The sequence below is a fragment of the Bidens hawaiensis genome, unplaced genomic scaffold (assembly GCF_021521415.1).
Source record: "Bidens hawaiensis isolate Kalapana, Puna unplaced genomic scaffold, B.hawaiensis_p1.1 tig00013080_1, whole genome shotgun sequence".
In the NCBI taxonomy this organism is placed as follows: domain Eukaryota; kingdom Viridiplantae; phylum Streptophyta; class Magnoliopsida; order Asterales; family Asteraceae; genus Bidens; species Bidens hawaiensis.
The window spans coordinates 278,216-303,395 of NW_027492104.1; positions in this window are offsets into that span (position 1 = coordinate 278,216).

Sequence of the window (25,180 nt, forward strand, 5' to 3'; positions counted from 1 at the left end):
CGGAAACTTGGCATGGCAATTGTGGTGCTTGGAAACAAGCAACCGGAATTGTAGCCATGAATATGATCTGAGTCTAAAGTAGTTGTTAACTATTAATAAACATATTGGTGTAGATAATATGCAATTCATTAATGATGGTCAATCTATTGTTCTTATATATTTAAACATCAAAGCTTTTGAGAAACTATGATATCTAAACTTCTGTCTTGCTTTCACATAGATAGGGAAATGGGAAGATAGACGGTAAAGGCGTTAAGCAATCCCCCATGAGAACCATTGTTATCGATACCACTCACTTCGTTTGTGATTTTCCCTTTTCCCTTTTTCTCTTTCTCATAGTGTGATTCAACTCTTTCAGGTTCCCCTTGATTAAAGGTAACCTTCCATACTTTGAATGCTTCTTATGATTATATCAAGAACATATGACTTACTTAATTAGGGCTTTATTACTGATTCAGTTAATTCTATCATATATAATATGACATATTGCTGCTTTTTTTTGTCTACGTGATTATTATGATCAACTTAACTTTTATATTTTGGTTGCTTAGTTCAACATAGAAAGCCCCCCTAAATGCTCATTCACTGATTTGCGGCTCATTATATAACAGATCCAGTCATCTTTTCCAGGCTAATTCAGTCATCTCACGTTTTGGTCGGTTGGTAGAACATCCCAACCTTTTATCTATATCAAGTGAGTTATTTTATATATATGATGTGCAAAAACACTATGTGATAAATAAGATATTAATAAAAGAATTAAGGATTGAATGGTCATTAACTTTAAACTTAAAGTAACTCGGGGTTTGTTGATAAAAGAAATTCAATTTTGAGTTGGTTTATTGTACATGAAGCTGAATTGCTAATAACCAATTTGAATAGTGGAGTTAATAATGGCGGAAACTGAATAATACAAGAGCCCCAATATTAAATCTTTGGAGACTTCTAAATCAGGTAGGAACATGTTAGACTTTTATGGTCATACAAACTTATTCTGGACATCAGATTTTGAGTTTTATCGTGATAATTGGGTCTTAAAATTTAACATAAGGGTGTTCACGGTCCGGTTTTTGCTGTTTTGGGGTCAAATCGCGAACCAAATCGTTAGTAATGTTTTTAGTTTTTACAAACCATAACCAAACCGCAGAATTCATAAACTGAACTGAACCAAACAGTTAGTAACGGTTTGGTTAAATGGTTTGGGCCTTTTGGGTTTTTATACAAATTTTTTATCATAAGGTACGATATATATTTATAGTAAAGTTGTCAATAAGTTACATATGTCGAACATTTTAAACACAATTTGTCCATGATCTAAGTTTAAACACAAGTTGTTCAAAACACAGATCAAAGTAACTATCTGACCAAACTTCAATCTACCAAAATACATTAAGAAGTTAACAATTGGCTTAGAAAATTTTCTAATTCATTGCAAGTATGTAGTTAATGTATATTATATACACTACTGGTACTAATTTAACAAGTATATTCCTATATAATCTCAAATATTTTAAGAAATTAAATATATTTAAATTATAGAGAACGGTCCGGTTTTATACGGTTAGTTTTCGGTATAAACCCTAAATCAACCGCTCGCTACGGTTTGAAATTTTGAAACCAACCGAATGAAACTTAAGAAAAAAAACCAACCATGAAACAGAACAGATAACCAGTTTGGGTAGTTTCGCAGTTTCAAACCGAATCGTGAACATCCTTATTTTAATAAATAGATTCATTAAATACAAGCTTTAGAAAGTCAGCAGTTTAGGCCTTTAGGGATTATACCTTATTTGCCTGCAGTAAGTGTTTACATTTTTTTACTTTTGTTAGCATCAGTTATGTATACTTTTAATTAATTAGATTGTTCCGTCTAATGGACTATTATATGTTTTGTTTGTACTTGCATTATGCTTACATGCTTTCATCATAAGGTTATGCCACGCTTAATTATGTTCTATAAGTAGAATTTTTAACAAAGAAAACATAACAAAACCCTTCTTGGATAGGTTCAAGCGACGGAAACCCGAGAATGAAACGAATAATGGCTTCCGACTAACACGGGCTGCAAACCTTTTGGTTTTTGTATAGCAATCAATAGCTACTTACAGTTTGTAAACTACAAAAATAGGCAATGCAAGACTAAACTTCTAGACATTTTGACTAAATGCAGTTTACGACTGCATTATTGTGTATCTAGATGTTAGCTAACCTTAACTCCTTTTGTAAAAACTAAAGTCATAGCTTATTGTTATTATTTATATATATTGTATTTATTAGAGTTTGTTAGCAAGTTAGTCAGGTAAGTTTAGGTCAGTTAGTTAATTAATTAGTTAATCCTGTATAAATAGGAGCAGAGCTGTTAGTAAAATTTTACATCTTTTCACTCAAATCAATTGATCTTTCTTCTCACACAAGATGGTATTAGAGCAGATTTAGCTCTCAATCATCATTTCAAATTTTTACCTGTGTAAACCTAAATCATCAAATTCATCAGCGTTCAAACCCTAACTCATAAAATTCATCAACATTCAAACCCTAATTAATCAAATTCATCATCTTCAATCAAAAAATTCATAATCGTTTATCATCATTCGTTTATCGAACTAATCATCTAATTTTTGTTTCTTTTCTTAAATCACTCAATTTCACTCTTCGATTTCAATTTAGATTTGCTTATAATTCCAAATTCAATTTCTTATTCAGTTACGTTTCATCTTCCATTTTGATTCAGTCCGATGACAACATCAATTGTTCCTAATCTTGATTCTTCTAGTCCATTCTATTTGCATCCTTCAGACCATTCAAGGATGATATTAGTGTCAAAAATTTTGAAGGAACTGGATTTTGGGTGTTGAAGCGTGCGATGAAAATAGTTTTGTTTACTAAGAACAAGTTATCCTTCGTTACTGGCGATTTGATCAGGCCTACAGATTCCTTTCTTCTATCACAATGGACGCGATGCAATGACATGGTAATTTCTTGGATTCTTAACACACTTTCAAGAGATATATCTGACAGTGTTCTTTATGATGAAACTTCTAGTGCCATTTGGTATGAATAGAATGAACGTTTTGGCCAAGATAACGGTGCCAAAATGTATCAATTACACAGGAATTTATGCGCATTATCACATAGAACTAATAATATAGCCGCTTATTTCACTAAAATGAAATCTCTATAGGATGAATTATATGCTTTAGATAACATTCCTGTGTGAACCCATGATTCTTCTCAATTGTTTGTCAAAGAAGAACAAAATCATCATCTTGTACAGTTTTTGATGGGACTAAATGTAACACCCCGTAACCGCAGCGGAAACGTACACGGGATGCAACAGACACATCTGATATCAACAGCATTGCTTATAAAGAAAATACCACTACATTAATTTATAACATATTACATTGTTGCGAGTTTCGTTACTGTCTAGATGTTACACACATATTTTACCGATAAGACATTAATATATTCATTACAAAATATAGAGCAGCAAGCTTCCAACAGGTAGCACAGATAGTTAATCACATATCAATCATTCCAACTTGGGCATACCTAGAAAACATGTAAAGAAAACGGGTCAACTACGAATAGTTGGTGAGTTTCACTAATTTAAATAAACACTGACAGAACATTTTAATAACCATTTATTAGCAATGTAATTATGTTGGGAACTATGTTACCCCAGAACATTTCCATTAATCTTCTGGGAACTAAGTTACCCCAGAACAATAATAACCTCTGGGAACTACGTTACCCCAGAACAATAATAACCTCTGGGAACTATGTTACCCCAGAACAATAATAACCTCTGGGAACTACGTTACCCCAGAACAATAATAACCCCTGGGAACTATGTTACCCCAGAACAATAATAACCTCTGGGAACTATGTTACCCCAGAACAGTAATAACCTCTGGGAACTATGTTACCCCAGAACAATTCCACACGATAAACAATTTATATATTCTGTGCATTAAACATATATATATAAATATACAAGTGTTTCCATACGATCGGTATGTACTTAAATACTTTAATAAAGACATGTTTTCCGCCCCGGGAAAATATTTAAAACAGTTCAGTAAAAAGGGGCTCGTGAAAATTCACCTTTCTGTGAGTCGAGGTAATACAATGAACAGCTACGTGCCGGGATCTGTAATATGATATCTAAGTCGTTACTATATAATTCCCATAAATTAAATCCGTATTAATCGGTACATCTGGGGACATTGTTAACCCAGTACTGTACTCGATCCGGGGACAATGTTAACCCCGTGACACTTCTAAGGACTCAGATTGTGACATTGCTTAGAGTCTGACGGTCAAAATTATCATTTTTATGATTTCCTTGATTTGCGTGCCTAGCACGGTTATCCGTTTTTAGTTTCAAAAATGAGTGTGGTCACACCCGACCCAAAAATGGTGTTTGACTGATATTTTAGTTAAAGTGATGAAATTAGAGCTCGGTTTAGACACCCCGTTTGGCCGCGGGGTCCGTTTCCGTCATTTAGGTGTCGGAAACAGTAAAATCGGGTAAAATTACCCAAATCATCCGAATTATTTTCGGATGATTTACTTTTATTTAATTTACTTAGTATTATGAAAATGGTCTATTTTTAGGGTTTTCATATGCCAGTCAGCTCGCTTATGCGAGTTTTGCCGGTTTACACGTTTTAAGCTTTAAAAATTTGTTTTTATGTTCTTTTTAGCACAAATAATTACCCGTTTAGTCTCGGGTCTTAAAATTTTGCACAAAACTTATTTTGACAGTAAGAAATTTTATAAAAATTTTCCAGATTTATTTTCTTATATTTATATTTATTCATCTATTTTTAAACCTTATTAAAACACTAAATATGTCAAAAATACCAAAAGACTTTAGAAAAATCCCAAATTTTTCTGGGATGATCCCTGACATCCTCATAACTCCCTGGAATTTTTCCAGAACCCAAAACTCATTTTTCAAGCCATTTTCACAAAAACCGAGCTAGAAAGTCCTAGAACTCGTTTTACCGAAAAGCCCCTTTAGACTTCTCCAACTGAGCTCAAATTTTGTGTGTGACTTTAATATGTTATAAAAAGCGTATCCTAAATTTTTCAGAATTGTTCATCAAGTTTAGCTATTTTTCACCATTTTTGGCCAAAACCGAGCATTAAATTCACCAAATATTCATCTTTTATCCAAAAATTACCAAACATTCACAGATCTCTTATTTTCATGTGTAGATCATCTCTGTGAAATTTCATGACCCGACTCTAAGCACACTACAATCTGTCCAAAATCACTAAATCACACGAAAACCGAACTATCTTGTGTTTTCTAGCGTTAGATCGCAAAGATCTTGGTTTCTAGCTTTTGCTAGCCACTAGATACAACACTTACAAGCACAATAACACTATAACAAGCAAGTTACACCAACAATCAAACCATTTCTTTCATAGTGTCGGTTTTGATATAAAAACAAAGGTTTTAACCGTAAAAATCCGTTCTCGACTCTTTTTACTCATTTCTTGGACCAAGATCCCTTGTATAACTTGTATACATCTCTTGATCATGCAAGAGTCGGTTTCATCTCGGGTTTTCACCCGTCTTTCACATGGAAACTCATTTTTACAAGATTTCAACCGTAAAATTTCATTCTAAACTCTTTTAACTAATTACTTGGATCAAGATCCTTTGTATAGCTTGTATACATCCCTTGATCACACGAGAATCGGTTTCATCTCGGGTTTTCACCCATTTTTCACATGAAACCTCCTTTTCTCAAGATTATAGAATTAGAAACAAGAATCAAGCATTAAAAACATGTTTATACCTTCAAATCTTGGTTAGAAATGATGGATTTGGATGAATACTTGAAGGTTTGAGAGAGTTTTGTGAGTTTTTGATGTTAGAAAAAAGAAAAAGAAGTGTGTAATGTGTGTGTATAAGGGCCGGCCATATTGGTGGTGTGGGGGGGCCCACATCTCAAACCATGGCCACACATTTGGATTACGCAATCCGGATAATGTTGTGGATAATCTGGCTCAGTTCGTTTCTCGTTTAAACTCGTAATTCGGCTTAAAACGAGCATAAAATGGTCGTTTTTCGGATTAAAATAAAATTTACATAAAACGACTTAAAAACTTTAAAAAACTTAAACCATGACATTAAAACATCATATTATTAATAATTACACATCTTTTTCGGCTTGATCGATCGTCTCTTGCTTGGTTTGATGTTAAAGGTTTCGTTTATCGTACCGACGTACTAATAAATCGAAATCCCTTTTCTGTGCTATAATTCACTTATCCCGAAGCATTAATACTTCGTAACATCACTAAACATTATATACTTCGTCTATAATGTAATTCCCGATTCGTTCGGGTTTCAATAATCGTTCATTGGTTAATTGTAATTCCAATACGATTCACTATATAATCGAGTATGATTCGTACTATGAATCATATATACTCGTATAAACGTACTATAACTCATATAATCAATATTAAATGACACGTAAATAGTATATACCGGCTAGGGTATACCTGGATTTGCCGGAATCGTTACATTCTCCCCCCGTTATAAAAATTTCGTCCTCGAAATTTTACACGTCAACTACCTCCTTTTGAGGAAATAGGTGGGGGTATTTTTTCCGAAATTCATCCTTTCGTTCCCAAGTAAATTCTGGGCCTCGTTGCGAATTCCATCTAACCTTGACCAACGAGATCTTATTGTGTCTAAGTTGCTTGATCTTACCGTCCACTATTTCAATGGGCTCCTCTACGAAGTTGAGCTTATCATTTATTTGAACACCCTCTAAAGGTAACACCGATGTCTCATCCGACAGACACCTTTTCAAGTTCGACACGTGAAACACGTTGTGAACTGCACTCAGTTCATCAGGCAGTTCTAATCGGTATGCTACAGGACCGATTTTTGCAATAATGTCGAATGGTCCAATGTATCTCGGGGCTAACTTCCCCGCCTTTCCAAATCTAACCACACCCTTCCACGGTGATACTTTCAAATATACCTTTTCACCCTTCTCAAATGACAACGGTTTTCGACGGGTATCGGCATAACTCTTCTGCCGATCCCGCGCGGCTTTCAGGTTGTTCTTAATTTCAAGAATCTTGCTGGTCGTCTCCTGGACCAGATCCGATCTAATGACCTGCGAGTCACCCACTTCAGACCAGCAAAGTGGTGATCGGCACTTCCGTCCATACAATGCTTCATAAGGTGCTGCCTTTATACTGCTATGGTAGCTGTTATTATAGGAAAATTCAACGAGTGAGAGATGTTGATCCCAATTTCCCTTAAAGTCCAGTACGCAAGCACGAAGCAAATCCTCCAAAGTTTGAATGGTCCTCTCGGACTGACCATCGGTCTGAGGGTGGTAAGCCGTGCTTAGGTCAATACGTGTTCCCAATGCTTCTTGAACAGCTTGCCAAAGTTTGGAGGTGAAATGGCTATCCCTATCGGAGATGATCGAGATGGGGATGCCATGACGAGACACTATTTCATTTATATAAATCTGCGCAAGTCTCTCAGTGTTAAAAGTATTCCTAATCGGAATAAAATGTGCCGATTTGGTTAATCGATCCACGATTACCCAAATCGCATCATGACCTCGGGGTGTCTTGGGGAGATGTGTCACAAAATCCATTGTGATCTGCTCCCACTTCCATTCGGGAATTTCCGGCTGTTGTAGCATTCCCGAGGGTTTCTGGTGCTCCGCCTTAACTCTCGCACGCGTCGTACACTTGCCGACGTATGTGGCTATATTCTTTTTCATACCTGGCCACCAGTAAAATTCTTTCACATCCTTGTACATTTATCTGATCCCGGATGTATGGAATATTTCGATTTATGCGCTTCATCCATGATGAAATCACGAAGGTCATGGAGGGTCGGGATCCAAATCCGATTTTTGAAATAGAGAATTTCGTCCACACGCTGTTCGAAATTCTTCTCATTCCCGTAAAGTCCTTCTTTATCCAATTGGTCCTCTTTCAACGCCTCGCGTTGAGCGACTCGAATCAAATCCGAAAGGTTTGACCAGACTATCATCCCCAACGCCCGCACTCGCAATGGTTTAACCCGATCCTTCCTACTCAAGGCATCGGCTACGACGTTAGCCTTGCCGGGGTGATATCGAATGTCACAGTCATAGTCACTCAGCAACTCGACCCATCTTCGTTGCCTCATATTCAGTTCTTTCTGATCGAATATGTGTTGCAAACTTTTATGATCAGTGAAGATGGTGCACTTTGTACCGTAGAGATAGTGTCTCCAGATTTTAAGTGTAAAGATGACTGCTCCCAGTTCCAAGTCATGAGTAGTGTAGTTTTTCTCATGAACTTTTAACTGTCGAGACGCATAGGCTATGACCTTTTTATTTTGCATCAACACGCATCCTAACCCTTTACGGGATGCGTCACAATATACAACAAATCCATCGTCTCCGTCGGGGAGACTTAAGATTGGCGCTTGGCACAATCTTTGTTTTAGCGTTTGAAACGCCGTTTCCTGGTCTTCACCCCATTCATACTTCCGATCCTTTTGAGTCAGGAGGGTTAAAGGTTGGGCGATGCTGGAAAAGTTCTCTATAAATCGATGATAGTATCCAGCTAAGCCTAAGAATTGGTGGATTTCCTTTGGAGATTTAGGCGCTTGCCAATTCTTAATTGCTTCAACCTTACTCGGATCAACGTGTATTCCTTGGCGGTTTATAACGTGACCGAGGAATTGCACCTCTTGTAACCAGAAGTTACACTTGGAGAATTTTGCATATAACTTCTCCTGATCCAGGAGCTCTAGAACTAACTTTAAGTGTTGCTCGTGCTCTTCTTTACTCTTCGAGTATATCAAAATATCGTCAATAAATACAATGACGAATTTGTCAAGATAGGGTTTACAGACTCGATTCATGAGATCCATGAATACTGCTGGCGCATTTGTTAGCCCAAAAGGCATAACTAAGAACTCGTAATGGCCGTAGCGAGTCCGGAATGCAGTTTTTGGGATATCCTCCTCCTGAATTCTAACCTGATGGTATCCCGATCTAAGATCTATTTTTGAAAAGTAGCTCGCACCTTGTAGTTGGTCGAACAGATCATCGATTCGGGGGAGAGGATACCTATTTTTGATTGTCAACTTGTTCAATTCCCTGTAATCAATGCACATTCTAAGGCTCCCGTCCTTCTTTTTCACGAATAAAACAGGTGCACCCCACGGGGAATAACTGGGACGTATAAATCCTTTATCCAACAATTCCTGCAACTGGTTGGATAATTCTTGCATCTCGGATGGTGCAAGTCGGTAGGGCGCCTTAGCAACAGGGCCATCTTGTGGTAACAGATCGATTCTGAATTCGACCTGTCGGGTTGGCGGTAATCCAGGAAGTTCCTCTAGAAAAACTTGTGGAAATTCGCGTACCACGGGAATGTCGTCCACCCGTTTTTCCTCAGAATCAGCGGCCGTCAGGCTCGCTAGATACGCCACACATCCCTGACGTATATATTTCAACACCTTGAGGTGGGATATAAATGGTATCATGGTGCCGGATTTTTCTCCCTTCACTAATACCTCCTCGTCATCCGACACCCGGATCTTGACGGTTTTCTTTTCACAGTTTATTTATACCCTGTTACGTGCCAACCAATCCATTCCCACTATTACGTCAAAACTACCCAATTCTACCGGTAACAAGTCAATCAGAAAGGATTGTTCGTTCAGAATAAAAGGGCAATTCCGAACTATCCGATTAACTATCATGGTTTTACCGTTAGCGACTTCTACGGTGTAAGGTTCTATGGTTTCGCCAATAGGAAGGTTTGCTATCGAAAGGAATCTAACGGAGACAAAACTTCTATCGGCGCCTGTATCAAATAATACAGAAGCGTAATGATCAGAGACGAGGAAGGTACCTGTCACTACGCTGGGGTCCTGGCGCGCCTCGTTCGCTCCCATCACGAATGCTCGGCCTCGCGCCGGATTGGACGACGATGCCTGACCCGTGAGTTGTCTCCCGTTTCCTCCCTGGTTCAGTTTCGGGCAGTTCCTTTTGAAGTGATCCGTGTTGCCGCATTCGTAGCAAGCACGGCTAGTGGTCACCATCTGGTTTCCTTGCGGGTTCTGCTGTCGGGCTGGTTGAGTTCTAAATGGTTGCGCACGAATAGGTTGCGGTTGCCGGTTCAGGTTGTTCAGATTTGTCTTACAATTTGGTGCGTAGTGTCCAATCCTGCCACACCGGTGGCACACCACCTCTTTGCACACGCCACTATGGTGGTAACCACATTTCCCGCACTTAGGAAACGTTCCCTTCTGCGGTTCTTGCCTTCCGCCCGAACTAGTCATGGCATAGCTCTGGGCAGCGGGCCTAGCTCGTTTGCCTTGCTGCTTTTCCTGGATTCTATGATCATGTGTACCCCGTTTTCCCCCAGCGGATTCTCCTGTCACCTTTAGTGATCCGCTCCGTAAGAAATCATACGTGACAATGCCAGCCTGTGTCACTGCCCTTTCATACGTCTGGTGTCCCCCCGCGTTGACTATACTCCTCACTACTGGAGTAAGTCCCCAAATATAACGTTCCACCCTCTTCGTCTCCGGGGTGACCAACCACGGTACTAATCGTGACAGTTCATTAAACCGATTGGTATAACCCAAGTGGTCCGCCCCCTTCATCTCCAGATTCCACAACTCATTTTCCAGTTTCTGCAATTCATTCTTTGGGCAGAAATGTTCCAACACAAGAGCCTTAAGCTCCGTCCAGGTCATGTGGTTTGTCGCCGCCTGACCTCGAGTCTGTACTATGGTGTTCCACCATGTCAAGGCATGGTCGGTGAATGTACAGGTGGCGTACTTAACGACACAATCCTCGGGACAGTTGCTGATATTCACCACTGATTCTATTTTCTCTATCCATTTAACTAACTCATTCGGTCCTTCAGACCCGCTAAACTCTAATGGCTTGCACAACATAAAATCCTTGATCGAACATCCCCTGGATGCACGAATTGGTTCAGTACGGTTTGTCTCTACCGTAGGTATAGGGCCATTGCTGTCAGTAACGACCACCCTAGGCGGTGCGTCATTACTCGGAATAGTGTTATCATTCCTTGGAGGATTAGCATTTTGTTCCCCGTCATTATTTATGGGCGTTTGATTGCTCGGAGGGGTTGGATTGGTCGAGTTATTAATACTGGCGGCGATGCGCGATACTATATCCGGTATCGCCGCCTCCAACTGTTGAGCAATCAAACGGCTCACATCTACTTCCGATATTTTCGTTGATCGTTTCGGTGCCATTCTACACAGCATCAAGAAATACATATAATCAATACCATCTCAAATTATAAAACACAATACATATTTCATTCATTAGTAAACATTGATACATATTACACAAACATCAGTTTACATACTTTCCAGTCAACATTACACAACTAAGTTTTAATACAAGGGCCCTATGTCGGTATCATCTCGACATAACCCGTAAAAGGGTCAGTGCTTGAATGATACCCAAAAGTATCTATAAAGATATGCCCCAAAAGAGACCCACCCTAGGGGCCAGTGGTTGTATCATAACTAACCATGATTCACTCCGTGTTAGTATCACCACTAACTACTTACACAGAGTATCAAAAAAAAATGGTCCCTGACTATCCCCATCCAAACATAACTACTAAACACGGTGGTATGCCCACCACATCATCACTGCCACCAACGCCACCACTACTGCCATCACCCCCCGGAGCCACGCCTCTAACCGCTGAACCATCAATAGGGAGTACGAGCACTCCCTTGTCAACCGGTCGATTGCATACTGGCAATCCAGTATGCGGTCACCAAGGTACACCCGTCTCTGTACCCCCACGGTCAGGGCGGCTGAGTGCTCATTTACTTGCTCTGTGAGCACTCGTAGCCAGGCTGCCGCATCCCGCTCCTGTCTCGGAAGGCCCCAGACAGGTAGAGCCATCGGCTCGGGCTGAGATGAGGACTCTCCCCGACGAGTAGCAGGTCGGGGTGGGGGAGAGGTCGGTGGGACACGCGGAATGCTGATCCGCGCCGTAAGGCGAGGACCAAATCCCGGAGGGACAGAGGTGGCCTGCGGTGCGAGTGGAGTAGGGGATCTGACAATCCGGGCCGGGGAGGACTGGCTCGAGCTCCTGTGACTCGCCTCGCTAGGCTCGGAGTCGGATGACACGTGTAGGCTCCCGGAGTTTCCGGGGCTAACCTCCTCCGGATCCTCCTCTACTGATAGGCTATGCGGGCTTGACATTTTTACCTGCACACAAGTTAACAAGCATATAGTTCTTTCCATAGTGTAATTCATAATCAAATTAATACATACTTATTTATACAACTTTACCACATAATAATATTATCATATATTTACACATATGTTGCCAATTTTACCTATTTAAAGTTCCACGTGACTTCCCCTGAATTCTCCCGTGCAGACAAGTCTGTTATTATGTTCCGGGCCATAATAACTCACTTGTCCATCCAAGTTCATCCAGATCCCGTCACAATAAATTATTAGTTGATATTCAGATCCTATAATACTTGAGCTACTGGTTATATTTTAGGTATCTCTTTCAGACATCCTAATTCTTTATAACCTGGCTCTGATACCAAGTTCTGTAACACCCCGTAACCGCAGCGGAAACGTACACGGGATGCAACAGACACATCTGATATCAACAGCATTGCTTATAAAGAAAATACCACTACATTAATTTATAACATATTACATTGTTGCGAGTTTCGTTACTGTCTAGGTGTTACACACATATTTTACCGATAAGACATTAATATATTCATTACAAAATATAGAGCAGCAAGCTTCCAACAGGTAGCACAGATAGTTAAGCACATATCAATCATTCCAACTTGGGCATACCTAGAAAACATGTAAAGAAAACGGGTCAACTACGAATAGTTGGTGAGTTTCACTAATTTAAATAAACACTGACAGAACATTTTAATAACCATTTATTAGCAATGTAATTATGCTGGGAACTATGTTACCCCAGAACATTTCCATTAATCTTCTGGGAACTAAGTTACCCCAGAACAATAATAACCTCTGGGAACTACGTTACCCCAGAACAATAATAACCTCTGGGAACTATGTTACCCCAGAACAATAATAACCTCTGGGAACTACGTTACCCCAGAACAATAATAACCCCTGGGAACTATGTTACCCCAGAACAATAATAACCTCTGGGAACTATGTTACCCCAGAACAATAATAACCTCTGGGAACTATGTTACCTCAGAACAATTCCACACGATAAACAATTTATATATTCTGTGCATTAAACATATATATATAAATATACAAGTGTTTCCATACGATCGGTATGTACTTAAATACTTTAATAGAGACATGTTTTCCGCCCCGGGAAAATATTTAAAACAGTTCAGTAAAAAGGGGCTCGTGAAAATTCACCTTTCTGTGAGTCGGGGTAATACAATGAACAGCTACGTGCCGGGATCTGTAATATGATATCTAAGTCGTTACTATATAATTCCCATAAATTAAATCCGTATTAATCGGTACATCTGGGGACATTGTTAACCCAGTACTGTACTCGATCCGGGGACAATGTTAACCCCGTGACACTTCTAAGGACTCAGATTGTGACATTGCTTAGAGTCTGACGGTCAAAATTATCATTTTTATGATTTCCTTGATTTGCGTGCCTAGCACGGTTATCCGTTTTTAGTTTCAAAAATGAGTGTGGTCACACCCGACCCAAAAATGGTGTTTGACTGATATTTTAGTTAAAGTGATGAAATTAGAGCTCGGTTTGGACACCCCGTTTGGCCGCGGGGCCCGTTTCCGTCATTTAAGTGTCGGAAACAGTAAAATCGGGTAAAATTACCCAAATCATCCGAATTATTTTCGGATGATTTACTTTTATTTAATTTACTTAGTATTATGAAAATGGTCTATTTTTAGGGTTTTCATATACCAGTCAGCTCGCTTATGCGAGTTTTGCCGGTTTACACGTTTTAAGCTTTAAAATTTGTTTTTATGTTCTTTTTAGCACAAATAATTACCCGTTTAGTCTCGGGTCTTGAAATTTTGCACAAAACTTATTTTGACAGTAAGAAATTTTATAAAAATTTTCCAGATTTATTTTCTTATATTTACATTTATTCATCTATTTTTAAAACTTATTAAAACACTAAATATGTCAAAAATACCAAAAGACTTTAGAAAAATCCCAAATTTTTCTGGGATGATCCCTGCCATCCTCATAACTCCCTGGAATTTTTACAGATCCCAAAACTCATTTTTCAAGCCATTTTCACAAAAACCGAGCTAGAAAGCCCTAGAACTCGTTTTACCGAAAAGCCCCTTTAGACTTCTCCAACTGAGCTCAAATTTTGTGTGTGACTTTAATATGTTATAAAAAGCTTATCCTAAATTTTTCAGAATTTTTCATCAAGTTTAGCTATTTTTCACCATTTTTGGCCAAAACCGAGCATTAAATTCACCAAATATTCATCTTTTATCCAAAAATTACCAAAAATTCACAGATCTCTTATTTTCATGTGTAGATCATCTCTGTGAAATTTCATGACCCGAATCTAAGCACACTACAATCTGTCCAAAATCACTAAATCACACGAAAACCGAACTATCTTGTGTTTTCTAGCGTTAGATCGCAAAGATCTTGGTTTCTAGCTTTTGCTAGCCACTAGATACAACACTTACAAGCACAATAACACTATACCAAGCAAGTTACACCAACAATCAAACCATTTCTTTCATAGTGTCGGTTTTGATATAAAAACAAAGGTTTTAACCGTAAAAATCCGTTCTCGACTCTTTTTACTCATTTCTTGGACCAAGATCCCTTGTATAACTTGCATACATCTCTTGATCATGCAAGAGTCGGTTTCATCTCGGGTTTTCAACCGTCTTTCACATGGAAACTCATTTTTACAAGATTTCAACCGTAAAATTTCATTCTAAACTCTTTTAACTAATTACTTGGATCAAGATCCTTTGTATAGCTTGTATACATCCCTTGATCACACGAGAATCGGTTTCATCTCGGGTTTTCACCCATTTTTCACATGAAACCTCCTTTTCTCAAGATTATAGAATTAGAAACAAGAATCAAGCATTAAAAACATGTTTATACCTTCAAATCTTGGTTAGAAATGATGGATTTGGATGAATACTTGAAGGTTTGAGAGAGTTTTGTGAGTTTTTGATGTTAGAAAAAAGAAAAAGAAGTGTGTAATGTGTGTGTATAAGGGCCGGCCATATTGGTGGTGTGGGGGGGGGCCCACATCTCAAACCATGGCCACACATTTGGATTACGCAATCCGGATAATGTTGTGGATAATCTGGCTCAGTTCGTTTCTCGTTTAAACTCGTAATTCGGCTTAAAACGAGCATAAAATGGTCGTTTTTCGGATTAAAATAAAATTTACATAAAACCGACTTAAAAACTTTAAAAAACTTAAACCATGACATTATAACATCATATTATTAATAATTACACATCTTTTTCGGCTTGATCGATCGTCTCTTGCTTGGTTTGATGTTAAAGGTTTCGTTTATCGTACCGACGTACTAATAAATCGAAATCCCTTTTCTGTGCTATAATTCACTTATCCCGAAGCATTAATACTTCGTAACATCACTAAACATTATATACTTCGTCTATAATGTAATTCCCGATTCGTTCGGGTTTCAATAATCGTTCATTGGTTAATTGTAATTCCAATACGATTCACTATATAATCGAGTATGATTCGTACTATGAATCATATATACTCGTATAAACGTACTATAACTCATATAATCAATATTAAATGACACGTAAATAGTATATACCGGCTAGGGTATACCTGGATTTGCCGGAATCGTTACACTAAACCCTAGTTATGATAAAACAAGGGGCACCATTCTAATTATGAAGCCTCTTCCATCGATTAGTGAAGCATATTCTCTTCTTGTTCAAGATGAAAAGCAGCGGAAAATGCATTCTAACAAACCATTTGTTTCTGAATCAACATCTGTGAATGTTACCTGTCAAGGTGGTTATGGTAAGTTTGACAACAAGAAAGGGATGTTTTGTACCCAATGAAAAAGAACTGGTCACACAATTAATAAATGCTATATACTTGTGGGAATTCCTAAGGACTTTAAGTTCAAAGACAAAAAGATTCTATGCAAATGCTGATATAATAGACTAAGACACACAATAATCTATTGGGCCACTCACAAAGACCATTTCCGGTTTTACCAATGAACAAATTGTTGATTTGTTACAGCTTTTACAAAAGAACATCATTTACAAGTTTGCAAATGCACATGCTAGCAAGATCAGTCATGCAAACTTTGCAGATATAATGGCTTGTACCACTTCATTGATCAAAACACAATGGATCCTTGATATAGGCGCAAGTGACCATATGTGTTTTGATGATTCTTTTCTAACTAATATTCAAAATTTGTCAAAACCTGTGTTTCATGGTCTTGCTAATGGACAAGTTATTTCTATCCATAAGTTCGGTAATCTTCCTATTAATTCGACTATTTCTATTTATCATGTTTTACATGTTCTTGAATTTAAACACAACCTTATTTCAATTCCCAGATTATGTCAACATAATAAGGCCATAGTTTTCTTTTTCTAATACTAATTGTATTTCGCAGGCTCTCCAATAAAGAAGCCCTGGTTCTTGGTGAACTTCTTCATGAGCTCTATCTCCTACATGCTACTTTACCATCCTTTCCTTTGATAAATCTGCTTCTTTTACTACTACTTGTAATTTTGTCGTTACTAGTACTACGTGGCATAATAAACTTGGGAATTTGCCTTATTACATACTTAAACAATTAAATTTGTTGTCTAATATGTCTATTGATCAATGTGAAGTTTGTCCAAACGCTAGGAAACATTGTTTGTCATTTCCGAATAGCCAAGCCTCTACTTCTAGTCTCTTTGAACTTGTTCATATTGAAACATGGGTTCCTTATTGCATTGCTACATAAAATGGACACGAGTATTTTTAAAATTTTGTAGATGATTTTAGTAGGACAACTTGGAAACATTTATTGTCCACAACGAGCAATGCTTTTATTTTTCTTCAAGGCTTTGTTGAGATGGTAGAAACACAATTTAATACTAGAAATCAAATGCATAAGATCAGACAATGCTTTTGAACTTGGTTCTGGTACCCAACAAGCTACTTATTTTTTTAAGTAAAGGAATTCTTCATCAAACAATTTGTGTTGGTATCCCTCAACAAAATGGTGTAGTTGAACGTAAACATAAACACCTTCTAGAAACTGCTTGAGTACTACTCTTTCAATCCAAACTTCCACTTAAGTTTAGGGAGATTGTCTTTTAATTGCAGCCCATCTTATTAATAGATATCCAACTGATATTTTATAAGGTAAAACTCTTTATGAAGTCTTACTTTACAAAGCTCCATCATATACACATTTAAGAGCATGTGGGTTCTTGTGACATGCTTCTTCTCCTAAACATGGTAGAGATGAGTTCCAACCTCGTGTTATACCTTGCCTTTTCTTCGGATATGCTCTTCGTAAAAAGGGATATAAGTTGTATAATATTCATACACATGGCATCTTTGTGTCTAGGGATGCCATTTTCTTTGAGAATATGTTTCCATCCACACAAGTATCTTATATTTCTTCTATTTATCCTTCGGTTGATGATATTACAACTTTTTTTCAGACGACCCTTTAACTTCACTCACTCCTTCATCTTCCCAAATGCATAATTATTTTTCTTATGATTCTTCTTCACCCCCTTTATTCTTTATCTTCTCATTTTCCATATCCTCCTAATTCTATGTCCAATTATTTTCCTAGTTCTTCTCCTCATATCATACGTTCTACAAGACATGCTCCACCTCCTTCTTATTTGAAAGATTATGTTTATAACTCTAATCTTTCTTCTTATTGTGCTTATACTACTACCAATATTCCTTATGTTTCTTCTTTTTCTTTCCATGATCTACCTTAAATAGGGGTGAGTTATTGTACAATAATGACTTTTCATACATTACGTACGCGACACTCCTGATCATCGATTTCAATTTCACGCGGTGGCAGTTTGGTAAATAACCCAAACAGTATTTCGTGATCAAATTCATCGATTTAAAATCGATTTCGATCCAAATTCAGGACTCCTTAATCTATATCATCCAATTTTTAAACTCTAATCACAACTTACCGTATGAAATCTCAAAAGTCAAAAACCAAAATTGAAATAGAACGTCACTGAACATTAAAAATCTTCAAATTGATCAAAAATTGATGATTTAATCAATCGAATTGATGTGTAAGAGGCTTTAGAATCATAAATTGATTATGAAAACACATATTAACACACTTAATTGAGCTATGATTAGGGTTCATGTTTAAACGTTCTGCTCAAAGTTTAAACGTTCTGACCAAAATAAACAACAAAATGATGATTTAATCAATCGAATTGATGTGTAGAAGTGTTTAGATTCATCAATCGATTATGGAATTGCAGAAATAATGCACTCAATCGAGCTCTGATTAGGGTTCAAAATATTATGTTTAAACGTTCTGAAACAAAACTGAAGACCTTTAAACGTGCTAACCAAAAAAGAACATCTTTAAAACGTTCTGACCAAAAATGAACATCTTGAAACGTTCTAATACATTCAAAGAAGTTCTGGGTGTTAAAAAAAATTAACATCTTTAAACGTTCTAAAACGTTCTAAGAAATTCTTGGTATTTAAAAAAGTTTAGAAGTTCTGATAAAAGTTTAGAAGTTCTAAGAAGTTCTGGGTGTTCAAAACTTCTAAAACTAACAAAAAAAATTAAACCCCTGTAACATGAAATTGAACACTGAAAATCACTTCATATAATCTCGTAATCATCAAACAATCGTCAATCGACCGTCAATTTGATCATCAATTCGATCATATGAACAAAATATGGAACGTCTGCAACTGGGTTTCTGCAAATGGCGCTTAAAACTTTAAACGTTCAGTTAAAATCCATCACTCAAAACTCAAAATTGATCAATTGAAACTTCAAATTAATGATTAATTGGACCAATTTCAAAGTTTAACTGATCAATTAGTTCAACAATTTCAATTTCAATTGGTCAATTTTATCAAGTGACCTGTGAAAAAGGTGTGACGAGGAAGATGGTGTTCACGAAGGTACCGTCAACAGTCATGACGGTGGATGCAATCGTTGGACGATGACGATGAAGGTGGATGGAATCGATGAGAGCAGTGGATCAGAGTGATGGAGCAGAGGATCAGAGCAGTGGACGGTCGCATGTTTTTTTAAATCGATGGTGTAGAAACTCGCGTATCTATTGTACGATAAGGGATTATTGTATTGGATCTTTTATCTATATATATAGGGATGGTTCAAGAGAGAAATGAAATTACTGCGAGAAATATAAATGAATATGAGCCACTAGTTTTATTTTAAGTTTTAAAAGTTTCAAGATTAATTAAGAAACTATAAATGCATCTCTCTCTTTATATTTATTCAATTAATATAACTAATCAAATTACTATAATTGAAAAATATTAAGAATTCATTTATTTTCTATCCAAATTTTTATCCTACACAAGTACAATTTATCCTACACATGTACAATTTATTCATACGTTAAAATTTCTTTTCTATCCAAATTTCTTCCAACTCAATATATAAATATCCATCAACACGTAGTTACAATGTGATAAATAATACAAAATACTATTTTACATATGTTAGCATTAAATATCAACAAAAAAATACAACCCACACAAAAATATATAGCCTACACTTGTTCTGAGAATAAGAAAACATATAACCTACACACAAAATTCATCATCAATAAAATACACACGCACACGAAAACATATAACCTACACATGAAAAACAAATAACCTACACACGAAAATTTCATCATACACAAATACAATTTATTCATACATTAAAAAAATTATATTTAAAACCAATTTCTTCCAACTCAGCTTATCAATATCCATCAACACGTAGTTACATTGTTATGAATAATACAAAAACTATCTTATGTATGTTTGCATTAAATGTGAAATATACAACCTACACAATAACATATAACACACACTTGTTCTAAGAATAAGAAAACATAACCTACATACGAAAAACATATAACCTACACACGTGTAGGATATGTGTATATTTGTGTAGTTTATATAATTGTTGATGTCGAATTTAATATGTAAGTTGTATGGTTTTTTGTATGTTGTACGTTTTTATTGCTCAAAACAAGTGTATATTATATAATTTTGTGTAGGTTGTATATTTATTTTTTATATTTAATGGACACATATGTATAACTTTTTTTTATTATTTATGACAATATTTTTACTAGATATATTAATTGAAAAAAATATATATATATATATATTATGTTTTAATATTTATTGTTAAAAATTACGCGTTGATATATGCTAATAAATTAAGTGGAAAGAAATTGTTTTTTGATATAAAGAACTAGTTTATGAATAAATTGTATTTTTGTTAGATAAAAATGAAGAGGATGTAAATAAATTATAAAACTAAGTTAATGTTTTTATCTTTTTAATTATTATAGTTAAATGATGTAGATATATTAATTAGAGAGAGATTTATTGTGGTTATATTAGTTGTATTAATTGGAGAAAGCGTGTGTATTTATTGTTGCATTTATATCTTTTGTATTTATATTTAAGCTTTTAAAACCTAAAATAAAACTAGTGGCACATATTCATTTCTCGCATTTCTCGCAGTAATTTCATTTCTCTCTTGAACTTAAACCTATATATAAATATATATGTATGTATATCATATAATTACACTAAAAATCACTACAGTTTCTCTCTCATTTTCAATTATATAATACACTTTTATACTTTTATCATTATCATTTCTCTCTCCTTCACTCACAATCACTTTAAGAAAATATTAAAATATCATACGCTGTGAGTGAAACCCCAAATTTAACTTTATCATATAACATTTTCTCTCTACTCCACTCACAGTCACTTATAACCATACCATATAATTTACAAATATCTCACACATATTTATAGGAAATAGGTTGAGAATGCTCTTAAATGGAGATCTTATTGAGGAAATTTATATGGTCTCACCTCCTGTCATGAATGTTCCTTCTACACATTGTCTCAGGATCAAGAAATCTCTACATGGCTTGAAACAAGCTTTAAGACAGTCGTATGGAAAACTCTCTGATGCACTTAAGTCTAAAGGATACATTCATTCTACAAATGATTACTCCTTATTTTCCAAATCCATGGGAGAAGATGTTGTTTTTGTGGTTGTGTATGTTGATGACATACTAGTTACAAGGAATCATTCTATTGAAATACAAGCCCTCAAGACATTTCTTGATTTAACTTTCAAAACTAAGGATTTGGGTCTTCTTAATTACTTTCTTGGTATTGAGATTTTACCTCATTCAAATGGTGTTACAATGACACAACGAAAATTTTCTTCTGATTTACTAAAGGAGTTTTCTTTCTCTGAGAGTGTTGCCAACTCTCCGTTACCTCCAAATTTGCGAATTTGTGTTGGTATAGGTTCTCCTTGTTCAGATCCTTTGATGTATAGATGACTTGTTGGCAAACTGAACTACCTAACACATTCTCGCCCAGACTTGGCCTTTACAGTTCAATTTCTCAGTCAATTTATGCAGGATCCACGTGAACCTCATTGGTTTACTACCATGCACACTCTGAATTATGTTCGTTGTTCGTTATCTCTATGATTGTTCTTCAACAATACATGTGATTTTTCTCTTCAAGCTCATTTTGATTCGGATTGGGCTTCCCGTCCTAATACAATATGATCTGTTAGTGGTTTTTATATCTCACTTAATGGCAGTCCTATCTCCTGGAAATCTAAAAAGCAAAATATTGTCTCCTTAAGTTTTTGCAGAAGCTGATTATCGGTCACTTCGTTAGATCACTGCAGAGTTGGCGCGGCTTACTGGATTTTTACATGAATTTACTTTCCTAAAAAAATCGCTCATGTACCGGTTAAATGTGACAGTCAGGCTGCAATTCATATAGCCAAAAATTCGGTATTTCATAAAAGAACAAAACAAGTTGAACTTGATTGTCATTTCTTAAGAGAAAAGTTACAAAAAGGGTTAATCACTCTTCAGCATACTCCTACTATTGATTAGTTGGCTGACCTTCTTACAAAGAGCTTACCTTCTTCACAAATCACATCATCATATTTTTTTTGTCCAAGTTGGGTGTTTTACAACGTCCAACTTGAAGGGGGGGGGGGGTTATTTATATATGTTGTATTTATTTGAGTTTGTTAGCAAGTTAGTTAGATAGGTTTAGATCAGTTAGTTAATTAATGTTGTATACATAGGAGTAAAGCTGTTAATAACAACGTTTTTAGACCCAGCCTGGATGTCGACCTAGACGCCTTACCGGGTTAAAGGTCGGACTGACTCGGGAGGGCGGACCGGTGTTTGACCCGGATGACGTCAAAAATAATATATATATATATATACACACACACCACACACACACAATTTATATATAATCAAAAAGTAATAATTGCCAACTTCCATGTCCCTTTGCAATGTTTGTTTGAATATATAGTATTTGTGTATCATCCAAAGCATCATAAATTCAACTTGACTGTTGGTTAGCGGGTTTTCATTAAACATTCATCTCGCCCGCATACCTGTTTTCGAGTCCTAGCATCTGCAAAATATTTTATTTAACTAAAAAAAGCTTTAACTGGTTAAACCAGCGGTTCACTGGTTCCAGTTGAACCGCGAACCGCCAAACCAGACCGGGTTTTTAGAAAACGTGTTAAATGGTGCGAACCGGACCAAAATACCTTGCGGGTCCCGGTCGGACCGGCCCCGGTCCGCGTTTCAAAACACTGATTAATAAAGTTTTACATTAAAGTTTTACATTTTTCCACTCAAATCAATTGATATTTCTTTTGGAGTAAATTGCAGTTTTCGTCCATTAGGTTTGTCTAAATCTGCGAGTTTAGCCCAATAGTTTCAAATTTGCGGTTTTCGCCCATATGATTTCATTTCACTTGCAATTAAACCCGACTCCACTAACCTTGTTAAGTTTTGTCGTTAAATCCATCGGCGTATCCCATGTGAGGGACAGTTTTGTCATTTTTCTATCTAAATAAGTCCCAACCATAATTCCGCAAGCCCTCAAGTGAGGGGCTGAGTGTATTAGGGGGAGAAAAAAGGACAAAAGCGTCCCTCATGTGAGGGGCATGCTGATGGGTTTAACGACCAAAAATAACGGCGGTAGTGGAGTCGTGTTTAATTGCAAGTGAAATGAAACCACATTAATGAAAATCATAGATTTAAAACTATTGAATTAAAACAGTAGATTTTGACAAATAACATAAACGAAAACCATACTTTACTCTTTCTTTTGACCCAATACATATAGTGGAATATAAATATGGCTAAATATTACCTTCCTTAAAATCCTGCACAACGCATGGGTCTAAATTTAGTTGTGTTTAATTTTATAAAGGTAGCACGCTAGCGGCTAGCCTTTTAAGTGGGCTGTTGAGGTGTTACATAGACTATTTTGACAATGACTACCAAAGTTATTTAAGCCCATTAGATTTTTTTTTATTTCTATCTATCTATCTATCTATCTATATATACATATATATATATATACATATATATATACATATATATATATATATACATATATATATATATATATATATATAATACACTAAATAAAGGCAAATTAATACACTCTTTTTAAATAATTTAAAATACTTAAAGCATGATGTACAATCTATAACAAGGATAAAAGGGTAATTGACACACTATATATAACGTGTTATTCCGTTTTTCTTAATATATTTACAATTTTTACCCTTTAACTTTGACTACCTAATGAATATTTTAAAAATTTATACAACATTGCCCCCTCATCTTTAACTCTCAACTTGACAATTGTATTTAATGTTTAATTTTTCTTATATTTTTAATATATTATGCTTAAAAAAGACAAACATACCGTTGCAACGAGCTTATTTTTTTCGACATTTCGGTATAAAAAACTTTCAAAACCGATGTGTTTTTTAAAACGTACAAGTCAATATAGTATTAGTGTACAACTCAAATGTGCAACTATAAATAAACCTATAAATTACAAAACAAGTCATCCCATTTAAACATAAAGTGTTATTTAATTTTTCTTAATATATTTACAATTTTTACCCTTTAACTTTGACTAACTTATGATAAGTTTAAAAACTTGTACAAAATTGCCCCCTCATCTTTCACCCACAACTTGACAATTCTATTTAATGTTTTAACTTTCTTATATTTTTGATATATTATGCCTTAAAATAAAAAAATAAAAAAAAACATACCGTTGCGACGAGCTCATTTTTGTCGACATTTCGATATAAAAAACTTTCAAAATCGATGTGTTTTTTAAACTTATAAGTCAATGAAAAATTAATTTACAACTTCAATATGCAACTAATAAACCTATAAAATGTCCAAATACACAAACATGTATTAATGTGTAACCCACCCACGTTCTATTATACTGTATGATTACCAAAGTCTGTGTTCAAACACCCGTTGCATCAAGCGGTTTAGTTTAAAATGACGTATTACAAAACTAGAGATGTATTTCATTGAAAAGAGGGACCGCATCCATCTTGTGGTCAATAATTCTTCTTGCCTAATATGATTGTCCCAAAAATAGAAAAGGAAAAAAAAACGAATTATGTAGGATTTTGGTGTAAATCAACCCGCGTATCCGTTTCAAATGTTGAGAAGGCTGAAGGCAAAGTCTCTGGCGGAAAATTATTGCTACGGAAAATTATTGCTATCCTTTCATCTGAATATTAATATGGGGTTCGCACATATTATTTAATAAAATTTATTATACTTTATCAAAAAGTTGAATAAAGAAAAAAACAAATTTGTGTTGCGGGTCCTAAGAACGATTATTAATGTTAGTAATTAGTAGCGTACACAACTTGAATAGATATATCATTCGATCAACTATTAACTAATTTTAATTTTATCGATGATTATTTTGACATATAACTTTTAAATCATTATTAAAGAGATCTATTAGCTAAAAAGGTTGGATACAGGAGGCCAAGAACAGACGAAAAAC